This window comes from Nuphar pumila, chromosome 11, assembly GCF_984573655.1.
Source record: "Nuphar pumila chromosome 11, dmNupPumi1.hap1.1, whole genome shotgun sequence".
Lineage (NCBI taxonomy): Eukaryota > Viridiplantae > Streptophyta > Magnoliopsida > Nymphaeales > Nymphaeaceae > Nuphar > Nuphar pumila.
The window spans coordinates 22523098-22535623 of record NC_143259.1 but is presented as its reverse complement, the minus strand read 5'-3'; positions in this window follow the sequence as shown (position 1 = coordinate 22535623).

The following is a 12526-nucleotide window of genomic DNA, read 5'->3' as shown; positions in this document are numbered from 1 at the left end:
AGTGATTTCTCCCTAACCGAAGATGATCTCTCTGATCTGTAAAAAGTGTCATGTTTGTCTGCATGTCTAGTTTCTCCAGTGTGTGATTTTTATAGTTTGTCTGCTATTTTTTGTTAACCCAAAATTAAAACTTGCTTTTCTTGAACCGTTATACATTGGCCAAAATCAAGTGCAACTTGTCAGAATCATATCTCCCTAACCAAAGATCGTATTTCTGATTCGTAAAAAGAGTTATTTTCATTGATCTGTCTAGTTTATCTTTGTTAAATTTTATAAATTTTAATTACCATTGGATATTTTGTTCTGATCTGTGTAAACACCCCAAATTTTCATCCTCATTCATAAATACCTGCCTCTCACCACTGGGACCCACTCTCTGCAGTCTTCAGGGAACCAACTGGTCGATATTTGAGCTAGGGCTGTTCATAGCCCAAATTTTACAATAAATCTCAAAACTTCATTTTATAATCAAGATTTAATCCTTATTTTAGCTCAATTTCAACTATCCATTCTCATCCTCAGATAAGAGTCTCCAAATTCTTTGTCTTTGCCAGGGGTCTGGGATTTCAAGTCCCTCATCAAGGGTTTATACTTTATATGTCATTGCATATCACTACATGTATTTGGCATGACATTTCATTGCATTGCATGTCATTGCATCTCATTGTCGAGATTCAGCATTCCTATTTTCAAAATATTTTAATCCAGATTTGATTTTAAAACTTTTCTTTCAAGATCAATTTCACAAACCTGGGTTTTGAATCAATATTTTTTATTTGTTAACCCCCAGGATCTTATTTTCTTCAGAAAAATAATCTGGACGTGTTTTTAAAGCGAACTTTTAATTGATTTAAACTCTCAGATGAGACCCATCTAGTTGGTGTCGCTTCTGGAATCCTTCATTTATCAAAAATCTCAAAATTTCAGAGTCCTAGTTGGATCAGGACTCTGGCTTTTCCTCTTTTCAAACCTTTTCAAAACTCCACTTTGATTTTAAATCAGAGGTGATCTCATCCCCTATTCATTTATGACATTTTGGCCAAAATCTCAGAATCTTAGTTGGATCAGGACTCTTTTTTTTTAGAGTCCCAGTCGGATGAGGACTCTACCTTTTACCACCATTTTTACCTGTTTTTTGAGAAAACCTTTCAAAACCTTCTGTTTTATCCAAAATTCTAGAGTTCTAGTTGAATCATGACTCTTATTCAGAGTCCCAGTCAGATCAGGGCTCTATGTTTTACTGTCATTTTTATTTGTTTTGATAAAACTTTTTCAAACTCTTTCATTTTGGCTCAAAAATTTAGAGTTTCAGTCGGATTAGGACTTTGTCTTTCGTTGTTATTTTTACCTGTTTTCAACCAAATTCTTCAAAATCTTTTAAAAGGAGTAAAAAATTTAGAGTTTTAGTGGAATCAGGACTCTATCCAAAGAGTCCTAGTTGGATTAGGACTCTGAATCTGACCTCAATTTTGAGAGAATCTTTCAAAAAAATCTCTTTATTTATCTTTTCAGAAAACAAAGATGTTACACTTCTATCACAAAGTTTCAAAATTCTGTGACTCTATCATGATTTCATTTTATGAATCAATTTTCACCTGTTTTCAAAAGTTCTTTTCAAAATCTCATCTTTTGTTTTCTAGAAAATAAAAAAATTCCAGAGTTCTAGTCAAATTAGGACTCTTTCTCAGAGTCCTAGTCAGATCAGGACTCTGAACCGGACTTCAATTTCTGCTTTATTTTCACCTATTTTCTGAAATCCTCTCATTCATTTTCTCAGAAAATCCAGAATTCTGAGAGTCATAGTCAAATTAGGACTCTGTCCCCAGAGTCCCAGTTGGATCAGGGCTTTGTTTTGATTTCACTACTTGTTGCCATTTTCATTGGTTTTCGTAAATCCTTTTATCTGTTTTTCAGAAAAGACTCAAAATCTAGAATTTTAGTACGATCAGGACTCTATCTTAGAGTCCTAATCTGATCAGGACTCTATTCTAAATCTTGTTTTTACTTTCATTTCTATTTTCTCCATTTTGTTTTCAAAAATTAGTATATTTTGCAAAGTTTCAGTTGATTTAGGACTCTATTTCAGAGTTTTGAATGAGTTAGGACTCTATTCTAAATCTTGCCATATTGATGTTTATTTTACATGTTACAGCATTAAATTAAATTTTTTTGTATTATTTGTCTATTTTTTCATTATTTTTCATGTTTGAATTAGGGTTTTTAGGGTTTTATTGAATGTTCATGTGTTTCAAATCTGGGCACTCAAAAATCGTATTGATTCGTGCTTAAATATCTGTTGAAATTTTTTTATTTTTTTATGGTTGGTCCACAGATTTGTCAGTAATTCCCTATAAAAAATTTAGATGTTTTTGGGTTCGAAAACTCTGTCAAAAAAATACAAAGTCGAACTGTGACTCCTGTTTCTTAAAATCACTATTGATATTTAGGTATAACTTGCAAATGTGATATTTCTGTTATTCGAGGTTCGATTTGTAATCCGTAAGCTGCAATAGCTTTTTATTAGTGTCTATTATTTGCTATAATTTTTCTATAAGTTTCTGCTTTTGTCTGCTATTTTTCCTCTGTCAGAAGGTAAGATCAATTTTTAGAACTTGTTATACTTCATTCAAACCCTAAGTCAACTTGTGTCAATCGTATCTCACTAACCGGAGATTTGATTGACAATCTGTAAAAAAGAAACTCTTTTTCTGTATTTCTGCTATTCACTGCCAAAATTTCAGAATTTTTGAATATGATTTAATATTTTTCTCTGTACCTGAAATTGGAAAGACCTGTTTTAACATATTTTATATTCGTTAAATTTAAGCATAGATTGATGGAAAAATATCTCCCTAACCGGAGATGATTTTTATAATCTATAAAAAATAGAATCTTTGTTTTTCTGTCTATTATTCTTCTGTAAAATTTTATATTTTTCTATGGTGATTTGTCTCCTAATTCAGGTTTGATACTGTGATAGGTACATGCTTGTGGGTAAAAATAGCATATTTTAAGGTTTTTATGCAATTTTCATATTGGAATAATGTCAAAAATAGATTTTTATGATTCCAATTTAATTTTAGGGTTATCAAAAGTGCAGATGTAAATTTTTATTAATTTTGGAATTCATTTGATACTTGAATTTATTATAATGCAAAACAGGGTGCCCGTAGGATCCCGAAACACTGGCAAAATCATGTTTTTTGTGTTATTTTTAATTTTCTTCATAAAAGTTTATGTTTTTAGGGTTTGTCCATATTTAAAATCATTCTAGGACATTGCATATTCGATTTGGCTTTGATTTGAGTCTTTTTAAACCCTAAATCCAAAGTTTTACCAAAATATTTTTTGAAAACCCTGATTTCAAGGCCAAAGTCTTGTTTTCAGGGGTATTTTTGTCAATTTTTTCCAAATTATGAATTTCAAAGTTATTTATTTTTATTATTTTTTAAGTTTTATTTCATATTTCATTATGTTTATATCAGGGAAATCATGAAAAAATGCTTATATCTAGATAAATATAGTAATTTCCAGATATTACTGGATAAATCTGGAAAAACCAACATATCTTCACTAACAAGTTTTCTAGTTTTGCAGAGATGTTTAAGGCTGTATTCTCCTTTACTTTTCTTTATTTAAATTCAATTAGAGATGTAAATTGTAAGTAAATTTAGAATAAGAATTTAAATTCCTTCTTAGAATTAGGGTTTGCATTGCATATAGTTTAAATTTTGATATATAACTGTTATGTTTGTCATTCATGCACATATTTCAATTCTACCATGGTCTACACAAATGACACGTGCACTAGCTTCTAGAGAGTTGGTAAACTTGATCGAGTTCGTATTTATAGCCATAGTCAGAATACGAACAAAATCCAGATTTATCCTCTTTTAAGCCATAATCAGCCTACACTCTTAGGCTATCTTAAAAAATCATTGCATATTTCAAAGTTTTCTAAATATTTTATCCTTTTATAATCAAATGAGTTATATTCGATCCATATCTATGGCCATAGTCGGGGATATGTAGAGAATTTGATCCATGGAAATTCTATAGGGCAAAAAAAATTCTTTTTGAAATGAGTTTCTCAAGATTTTTCAGAAATATATTTTCTCAAAATAATATTCATGCATCATCTAGGTTTAGAGAGCATCATGAACATATTTCACAGGGCCACAGTCCCATCCTTTGGATGTATTTTCTAAATTCCATCTCATAAAATCGATTTTCTCAAATTTGCCCAGATTTTCTACAAAATCAATTTTCTCAAGAACCTTTGGTTGTCAAGGATTTTTCAAGGATTTTTCAAGTATTTTTCAAGCTCAATTCACGATTTTTCAAGTTATATTCTCAATTTCATAGTTTAAATTCAGAGAAATCAACTTTCTCTAAGTCATTTTGAGTTTTATCAGAAATCAAATTTCTTCAAAACTTCAAGATTTCTTCAAAAATCAATCTTCTTTTCTTCAAAAATATTCTCTCAACAAGGCTCACGATTTTCAAAGTCTTATCTTTTCCAAGGATTTTCTAAGTATTTTAAATCTTTAAGGCAAACATCATGTTTTCAAACCTGCATTTTCAGAAATTCATAGCACATGCCTGATTCTATGTGCATTTAGGAAATAGAACATGATTTAGACAAATTGAGCAAAGCAAAGCACCAGATTGATCCTTGGTTCAATTACCCCTGTGTAAACACCCCAAATTTTTCACATCCATTCTCAAACAACCCTCCTCGTGCAGTGCCAACCCTGTTAGGTCAGTGTAGGAGTCAAACCCTAAGCTAGTTTCAGAAAATTACTATTTTACCCATTTTCATTAGGAAAATTACCATTTTACCCTTAGGTCATCCCGGATCCCAGTCAGTCAGAGTCAACTAAGCTCATTGGTTAGTTCAGAACATTTAGAATATCAGTCATTTCAAATTCATTTGAGCTCACAGTGAGAAAGTCATTTTCATTTCTTATCATTCCTGCCAAAATGGGATCATTTCTTCAGAAATGAGCTCATTTCTTGCTCAAATCCAAGTCAATTGTCTCTGAGTCAGTCATTCATAGTTAGTCATATTCCTCAGAGTCTAACTTGAGCTCATCAGAAGTTCAAGCACTCCAGTTTCAGTTCAAAACCATTTCCAAGAGTCCATGAGCCCATTTTAGTCCATTTCAGCTCTTTCAGCTGAAATTGAGTTGAGTTCATCCAATTGAGCTAGTGTTCGAGCTTCGATTTTAATTCATGTCAGTATTATTGACCTTTTTTTTTAGCTCAAAGCCAGCTCAAGTTCGTAATTCACTTCACTCCAGTGACCATTCCGTACCATTTCTCTAAAAATGGCAGCTTTTCTTGAAAATTCAGTTGGAAAGGTCAGTTGAGTCAGTGCCTGGTCAGTTCATTTGAGTTCTGAAACTCTAAAAATCAGCTCAATCTAGCTCATCTCAGTTCAATCCAGCTCGAACCCCAATTTTCAGTGTCACTCTGACTCAGTAGAGTCCCGAAAATCATTTCTTGAGCTATTTTGCAAATTTTATCAATTTTAACGCTTTTTAAACTGATACAAGTGTCAATCGGGGTCAGACATCCAAAATTCTTTATTCAAGGTTAGCATTTAGCATAGCATTTCATGTCATTTCTCATCATTTCATATCATTTCTCAACATTTCATAACATTTCATCACATTTCATTTCATTTTCGAAGTCTAGAACTCCAGTTTTATAAATTTCAATCCAGATCAAGTTTTAAAAGCTTTCAGAAATCAATTTCAAACCCTGGGTTTCCAAAATTGACATTTTTGCCCCTAGGAGTCTAAATTTGGAAATATTTTCTCAAGAAAAATAATCTGGATTTATTTCAAAATCAAATTTTCAAATTCTACACTGGATTTGCTTCGCAACGGGGTATTGAACTTCAAATCCGAGCTTATTTCAAAAACTGCCAAAAATAGCTCGTTTCATTTGGAAATATTTTCTCGAGAAAAACAATCTGGATTTCTTCCAAAATTAAATTTTTAAATTCTACATTGGATTTGCTTCGCAACAAGGTATTGAACTTCAAAATCCGAGCTCATTTCAAAAAATGTCAAAAATAGCCCGTTTCGTGTGGAAATTTTCTGAAAAAGACTATTTTACCCCTTTAATCGTCAAAATGAATTTCAAAAGTGGAATTTGGACCCGCTCTGAGATGGCCCATCCATTTGCATTTTCTTGTTTTAATTTATAAGAAAAGAAAAAAATTAACTTTTTATTTATTTTTTTTGTTTGTTTTATTTTACTTTTTTTATTTTCTTATTTTATTTTTTTAAGGTAGGACCCACAAGGGGGTCAACCACCCTAGCCCTCAATCCAGCCCACTTCCTTTCTTTTTTCCATTTTTTTTATTTCTTTTCTTTCCCTCTTTCTTTCTTTTCTTTCTTTCTTCTTCCTTTTTCTTTCTTTCTTTCCTCCTTTTTCTTTCCCCTCTCTCCACTTACGTAGGCTTCTTTTCCAGCCCCCTTTTCTCTTCCTTTCCCTCCTTTTCTTTCCTTTTCCTTCTTCCCCTCTTCTTTCCTTTTCCTTCCCTTTCTTCTTTCCCCTTTCTTCCTTACTCCCTTTCCATTTCTTCCAAAGCAAAAGGGCTGCAGCCATTGACGTAGAGTCATTCATCAAAGCCATCTAAATTATCTAAATTATTAGAAACTTAGGGTTTAGATTATTAAAACCTAAGTTATCAAAAACAAGAAAAGAAAAACCTACGGCTGCCTCCCAATCTCAATTCAGGTCTCTCTCTCTCTCTCTCTCTCTCTCTCTCTCTCTCTCTCTCTCTCTCTCTCTCCCTTGAACTCTCTCTTTCGCACCCCTTGGCTGCAACTTCCAGCCATTGAAACCCCATTCTTGCAGCCCTTACACAGCCACCAGCTGAGCCTCCATCATAGCCTTCTTTGGTGGCAGCAAGAGCCCAGCCACTTGCAGCTTTTCTTCAGCCCCCACAGCAACTAGCAACCTCCAGCCAGCAGCAAGAGCCCAGCCACATGCAGTTTTTCTTCAGCCCCCACAGCAACAACCTTCAAGCTCTCCACAGCAGCAGTCTTCTCCAGCCACCTGCGCCAACCACACCTTGACAACAACACCCCTAACACCGCCAGCAACTCCAGCATCTCCAAGACCTTGAACCAGCCTTCTCCTCCGTCATAAGCAAGCTCCAGTCTTGCTCCCATCTTTAAGCACCTCACCGCAGCTGCAACAAGGCAACCCCAACTCTCCCAGTCATTGGCTTCAACCTGGAAGCAGCTCTAGATACCCCTCCATTGGCACTTTTGTCTTCCTTCAAGCCAATCCAACTCCAGCTGCCACCTCCTCCAACCTTGACGTAGTACCAGTTTTGCTTCAGCCCACGCCCAGGTGCATCTCTTCTCTAAAAATTTGAGGGTTGCTGTCTTTAGCAGGGCCAATTTGAGATAAAAGCATTTGTTTGATCCTAGATACTATCTCATTAAATGCATGTTGTATATGCTTTACATGTTAATGCTATGCGTGTGAGGCGATCCATCCGATTGATGGATCAGATCCCTCTCACCAAAAGCTAACATAAAATAAAATCATGCCCTTTATAATTTATTTTGTCATATCATAAATTTCATGAGATTTTTCATGTTAGATCTTGCATTTAGGATTATTTTAGCATCTCATGATTATATGATTTACATAGTATAGTTTTTATTCATGTTTGCTTATTGAGTTCATAGGCTTTAATATTATATGTTCAGTCCAGTCATTATCTTATGTGCAAAATTTTACTCATAATTCTCGAGATTTTTAGGGTGATTGAACTTGTTTTCTTATTGCTTATCTGCTGAAAATTTGATTCAATCGGGTTTCGGAACCCCATTAAATAAATCAAGTCCTAATTCGGGTTTTGGACTTCTCTGAACCTTCAAATTCTGCTTTAGCAGACAAGAACCCATGAAACCACCCTTGTGAGAGATCCGGATTGTCCTACAAAAATCACAGTAGATTCATAATTAAATCTACTAATGATATGGAAATTTTGAGGTTTTTCAATTAGTTTTGACCTATGTAAAAAATCAGATTTCTCAAACCCTTGGGAAAATCTTGATTTTCTTTTGTCAGGGTATAGACAGACCCTAATGCACCAATTCCGCCCAATATGTAGCCCGTCTGCAACAACGTTCAACACAAAAGTTATTTCTAACATTATTTCCTGTCATTTCCCAAAATTTAGGAATTTTTGGATCTGTTTCATTATTTTTCCCGGATTTTCCCTTTCTGTCTAACAGATTCCAATGTCCAGAAATCTCAGAGATTTAGGTTTCTAATAACAGTATGGCATTTTCCAAACCATAACTTGAATCCCAATGGTGTCAAAAGATCAAATCTTCCTCTGTTTGGCAAAGACATTTTCTCACAATTTCAGACTTTTTCCTATCTGTCTTCCATTTTTCCCATGTTTTCTACCGAAACCTGTCTGTTTCCCCTAAATCCTAGAGTCGCCGGATTCTGATCCGACTTGCCGGAGTGACACAACTCCGACCATAGGTCAAAATCAGAAAGTGTAAAAGGCAAAAATCTTTTACTTAGTGTCCTCTAGCACCCCATAAAATTTGGGAAAATTTTATGAAAGTTTGATATCCTAAATCTCCTTTAGAATCAACATTTTAGGCAAAAATCACAAAATTTAGGATTTTTATTTGAATTTCTATGTTTAAAAATACAAAAAAATAGATTTTCGAGTTCCATTCTGTTATTAGGGTTATTTTAGGTGTCCATGCGAAAATCAGGTTAAATTTGATATTTTATGATATTTTCGTCATTTTAAGGTTTTTATCATGTACATGAGCATATAGAATTATATTAGGGTTAATTTCAATGTCATTTGCATTTCACATTTTTCATTTTTTCAAAATTTATTTCAGAAAACCCTGGTTTCAAGGTCAGTCTTGTTATCGGGGGTATTTTGGTCATTTTGACCTAAATTTCGAAATTGCAATTTCTAATTCTCCAAAATTTTATGCACATCATCATATTTTATCATATTATGTTTGATTTATTTCATTTGATTTTCAAAATTCCAAAATTTACAAAAATTCTTTCAGAAAACCCTGATTTCAAGGTCATTAGGGGTATTTTGGTCATTTTGACCCCCAATTTCGAATTTTCAAGTTTATTTTTGAAATTTATTCATTATTTATCATGTTTATATCAAAGGGGGTATGAATTTGGGTTTATATCTGAATAATATCCTATAATTTCCCATATTTTCGGATAAATTCAGAAAAACCTACATTTTTGTGCTAACCTTGTTTTCTAGTTTTGCAGGAACATTCAAGAAGAAGACTTAGTTATTTTATTTCTTTATTTTATTCAATTCAATGTAAAAATCAATGTAATATTTGGAATAAGAGTTACTTTTCTGCTTAGAATAGGGTTGCATTGCATATAGTTTAATTTCTGCAAAATTTCAATATCTGAATGTATCATTCATGCATATTTATTTCAAATTCACTATGGTTTACACGAATGGCACGTGCAAAAGCTCTAATGGATTTTATAAACTCGGTGGGATTCGTATTTATGGCCATAGTCAGAATACGAAGAAAACCAAGATTTATGATTTTCATATTAGCCACATTCAGCCTACACTCTTAGGCTAACTTCAAAATGCACTGCATTTCTCAAAGTTTTAAAAGGATTTCCCAATTTCTCAATAAAATTCCCTTTTCAAATTCATATTCATTCATTCATATCATTCAAATTGCATTATTTTCAAATTCATTTTCCAATTTCAATTTAAAAAAAAAATTAGTTTTCTCAAGAATTTCCAAGTCTTTCTCAGGATCTGATTTTCTCAAAATCCTAAGTTTTCAAATGACACTTCAAAGCATTTCCCAAGTTCAAATCAAGATTTTCCAATGTTTTGAAATTCTCAAATTTCAAAGTCTCAAGTTTTCAAAAAAATCAATTTTCTCAGGTTTCCCATTTTCCTAAGAACCCAGTTTCCTGAGAATCCATTTTTCATTTCAAAAGTCATTTTCCAATGAATTTCTTAGATTTCCTCAGAATTCTCAAATCCAGTTTCTTAGAAAAGAAATTCCAAATTTCAAAAATTGATTTTCCCCAAGATTCAAGTTTTACTAAGAATTCATTTTCCAATCAAATTTCTGATTTCTAATGAAATTCAATGATTTTCCCAGGGATTCCATTTCAAGCACTTTTCCAATCATTTTCCAGCATATTTCAATTTTTCAAAGCAAACATCATGTTTCTCAAACTTGCATCTTTTCAAAATTTCATAGCACAAGCCTGATTCTTTGTGCATTCTAGGAAAAATAGAGCATATTTTAGATATTTGAGTCAAGTTAGAGCACATAATTGATCCTTGGTTCAATTACCCCTGGTAAAGGCGCCAGGAACGATTGAACCTCGTACCGACAGGCGAATCCCATTTCACGGAATTTTCCCGCAAATTTTCAAAACAGAGGCGAGTTAATTTTCAAAAATGATTTTCAAAACTTTGGTCGAGTTTGACTCGCGAAATTCGTTTCTCTCTTGTAAGGGAGGGGAAAAATTTTTGCGATGATAACAGGTTTGGCGACCGTGATGGGACCTGTCTTTGCCTGATCAATTATGTGCTTTAACTTAGCTCAATTATCAAAATTATGTTCTATGAAATGTCAGCTTTAATTCCTGATATCATGTGAACCTAGGAGCCTAGACTTGAACCCAGCTGACATGGATTGCATGTAGACTAGGCATGGTTTGGTAGGACCATATTGAGGAGAATTATTCATGCTCACATAGACTTAGGTCTGAAATACAACACTCCTCAATCTAGGACTTGTATGAAAACAATGTTTGCTTCTTCAAAAATTTTCAAAATTCTATTTCTTTAGGACTTAGAGCCCTCTGTTTGTCTGCATGTGATCATATTTAAAAAACCACCCCACCTATGTCTACCCGGTCTTCACGTTGCTGGGCTTTCTTCCAGAACCATAGTTTGAGACAGAGCCTCACAACTGGGCCACTTATTTGGGCTAACGCCCCTCTGCCACGTACCAAGGGCCATAGTCCAACGTATATCGGCAGGCGCTCAAGGATGTTGGGAAAACACAAGCCTAGAACCCAGAGATGAATTTATATGCCACGTACATCGAGCATCGGCTCGAGTATATCGGCATAACTGGATTGGACACAGTTGATCTGAGCCTAGAGTCAGGATTAGGGTCCTAAAGCTCTTTCAAAATCAATGCATTTAGAGTCAGCTTCTTAGGGATTGTTGTATGTGCATAATTGTTTGTGATTGAATGTATTCATTTTCGTCTTATTTTCTCATATTTCTCCAAATTTTCCAAAATACCAGACAATTTTCCAAAATATCTCATTTTCCATCTTTTGTGAAATATCTCCCTTTTCTAAAAAAAACACCCTGGACGATTTTCCAAATTATTCACCTTTCCTTCAAAACTCCAGGAGATTTTCCATTCTTTCGTTCCTCTGGACTTCGAATTTCCAGCTTTCATTTTATCCTACCTGCAATTTACAAAATTCTTGTATTTTTCCAAAGTCTATTTCCAGTCTTCTTGTCGCCCAGTCCAATGGCATCCAGTCAGCTCGATTCTGTTTTTTTCGGAGGGTCACATCTCCTACGAGGTGCGACAAAGTCTTCCTGAGCATCGATCTCTTAGCACTAGACCCTTCTTCCTCTGGTGGTACTATGTCTGGTTCAAAAACTTCTCTCGTATGTTGCCGGACCACTTGAGCGATTGCGGGTTGGAATTGGCATCTGCAGTGGAAAAGTTGACAGTCAACGACAATCTGATCTATGCACTGGCAGAGCGGTGGAATCCGCGCACTTGCACATTCTGGTTCCCGTGGGGCGAGATGACACTACTGATGGATGAGTTTTCAGAGATTATGGGACTGCCCAAGCCAGCCGGTCAGCCTGGCGATCCATTAGAGCAACAATTTCTGATCAATGTCAAGGGTCTGGACACTAAAGATGTCGTGGCTCGCATGACAGGGCGCAAGTCTTGGCCACTGATTGAAGAAAATGGGAACGAGTACGTGAGCCTGATCGAGATCTACCGGCAGTATGGAAAATTCGCAGAAGTCAGCTCGTTGTCCAGGACAGCTCGAGAGAGAATTCAACATGCGATGGTTTTGTGTACTGTGGGACTTGCTTTCTTTCCAGATGGACAGAATTATGTGGATGTCAGAATAGTTCAGCTTTTGAGAAGATGGGGAAGTCGACAGACCACCCGTCTCTCGATAGCAATGGCCACGCTTGCTTTTCTATACAGAGGACTGACCCGCTTCACACTTGGAAAGTCCATCCTAGTCGAGGGATGTACCTATGCTCTTCAGTCTTGGCTCCTTCAGCATGTGCCAACCAGAGCTAGTTCGTTCAGATACAATGGCAAGGAACTTCTTCCAGTTGCGCGGTACCGATTCATGATCGATTATCTACAGGAAGAATAAGTGGTGTGGGACTATTTTGATCGAGAATTATCGCCTCCCAGATACACCTATGCATATG